The sequence below is a fragment of the Pteropus alecto genome, unplaced genomic scaffold (assembly GCF_000325575.1).
Source record: "Pteropus alecto unplaced genomic scaffold, ASM32557v1 scaffold121, whole genome shotgun sequence".
In the NCBI taxonomy this organism is placed as follows: Eukaryota; Metazoa; Chordata; class Mammalia; order Chiroptera; family Pteropodidae; genus Pteropus; species Pteropus alecto.
In genome coordinates, this window is record NW_006434369.1 from 1,783,438 (window position 1) to 1,786,006 (window position 2,569).

General features: G+C 39.0%; 1 pseudogene; it reads left to right on the forward strand.

Moving 5' to 3' along the window:
- The first annotated feature begins 1,325 nt into the window (after window positions 1–1,325).
- On the forward strand, window positions 1,326–1,444 carry LOC112477666 (annotated as a pseudogene).
- The last annotated feature ends 1,125 nt before the right edge of the window (window positions 1,445–2,569 follow it).

A 2,569-nucleotide genomic window follows, 5' to 3' on the forward strand; every position in this document is an offset into this window, starting at 1 on the left:
CTCTTCTCCCAGCTTCCTCTCAATAGCCTGTTATTGATTTATTATCTGTATTTTTTTCTAAACCCTAAAGCTATTTATCTTTTCACTAGGGTAGCAAGTTCTATATGTTTCTAATATATAAATAGAAACTACATAAAATAGAACTTTTTATTTTCTCCTTAAACTAGCTCTTTTAAGCTTCAAAAAGATTCTAGATCTGGGGAACAAGTTCTTAGCAGATTTTCCCTACCTTTCATGATTTTATGGACTTTCATCAGTCCCCTTCAGCTTTAGTCTTTTATCGCCAATACTTTCATTCTAGTAAACATCAAGAAAGAGGTGGGAGAGGAGATGGTAAAATGTGAGGGGAGAAATGGAATAAAAGACACTTGATGGAGGTCTGGGGAAAAGATGAAGCCTTGAAGGATTGGCCATTGCACAAGAAAAGGCTTCTGGTAAAATACCAGTGACAACTTGGAAGAGAGCTCTTTGCATTAAGTTATTTGGCCTTTTCAAGTGGTATGCACCGGAAAGAAAGAGATACAGATTAAACCTATTGCTACATATGCCAAGGATTAAAAACAGAATCTTGTTATAATAAAGACTAAGTCACATATATTAAAACCTCATTGACGAAAAAGTCCCAGATGGTATAATTCCATTTACATGAAATATCCAGCATAGGTAAACCCATAGAGACAGAAAGCAAATTAATGGTGGCCAGGGGCTGGGGTGAGTTGGGGAATGGGAAGTGACTGTTAAATGGGTATAAGGTTTCCTTTTGGGTGAGTGATAGTGTTTGGAAACTGGAAAGAGGTGATGATTGGACAATATTGTGAATGTACAAAATACCATTGAATCATATACTTTAAAGTAGTTAATTTTTTATTATGTGACATTAAACTCAATTAATTATAAATCTGTCTCAAAATATACACATATTCAATTTAAGAAATATTTGAATGCTGACAATGTGCCATCCACTTTGCAATTATTGGGGATCCATCGAAGAAAAAGATAAACTTACTCCACCTCTTTTGCAGCTTTTATGAATTAACCATGAAATCAATATGCAGTATGAAAATCTCTATAACAGGGAAAGCACAGACAGCTGTAGTTTTTAACCCAGACTTAGAGGATCATGGAAGGTTTCCTATAAAAATAATACATACATGGAATTTAAAGGTGTCAATCATTCCGCGTATGTGCACTAAATGGCTAGAATGTACCAGTCATAGATACAGGGCCTAAGGATACAGCAGTCAATAAAGGAAGTCCTGCTCTCATAAACCTACATCCCTATAGTGAGAGACAAAGGAAACAAGTAAGTATAAAAGTATAAATGAGTCTATGCCCATGCTACCCTGAACAAGCCTTATTCCATTTGATCTCGGAAGCTAAGCAGGGCCGGGCTTGGTTAGTACTTGGATGGGAGACCACCTAGGAAGACCAGGTGCTGTAGGCATGAAAAATAAAAAATAAGGATTGTAAGCTGACAAGATCCTTGCAATCTGTGAAGTCAACCAAGGGTTGCCTCGCCTAAAAAAAAAAAAAGTATAAATGATACATGCCACGGAGAAAACTAACATAGTGTAGACAGGTAAAGATGTGTATGCGTGGAGGAAAGATCCAAGTGCTGCTTCAGATAGTTGAGACAAGAGTTCCCTCACTGGTAAGCTGACAAGTGAGCAGAAACCTAGTGTTAGTGAGAGAGGAAGCCGGGATGCTTTCTGGGGAAACAGCAGTCTGGGCAGGTTATAGCAAGTACAAAGATCCAAAAGATGCACAGTGGGCCTGGAACACTATGAATGAGAGGAACAGGGGCAGGAAATAAAATTGAAAGGACCACATGCAGCCATTAGCTTCCCCAGGACATTAGTTTGATTATAAAATGGGAAGACTTTGGATGATTTTAAGGAGAGCAGGAATTTTAAAAGGATTCCTCTAACTGCTTTGCTGAGAAAGCAGACTATAAAGACACAAGTGAGGAAACGGGAAGATGGGTTAGGAAGCTGTTGCATTTAACCAGACAAGAGACAGAGGAGGCAGTGAGGCAGGGGGCATAGGCCAGATACAGACATGGAGGCAGTAAGAAATAACTAGACTCTGGGTAGGTGTTCTTTCAAAGTAAACCAACAATTTTGCTGATGGCTTGGATGTTATGGGAAATGATATGACACCAAGGGATTTGGCCAGTTGAAGGGAAGAGTAGAGTTGACATTTACTGAAATGGGGAAGACTGCAGGAAGAACAGGCTTACTGGATGGGAATCAGGAATCAAGTTTTGAACATGTTAGGTTTGAGATGCCTGTGGGACATCCAAGTGGTGATATTGAATAAGAAGCAGAAGTTCAGACAGAAGTCTGAACTGGGAGACAACAGCAATTTGGGAGATGTCAGCAAGCAGATGATATTTAAGCAATGAAACTGAATGAGATCACCTAGGAGTAAGTTACCCAATGTTTGAAAGCCAACTAAAAAATAGACAGCCCTAAGTCTTACACCAAGCAGATCAGTTATGTGCAGAGGGAAGCAGTTATTACAGAGCTTGGAAACTCAGCAGGCATTTATATGCCAGATTCAGTTTTCA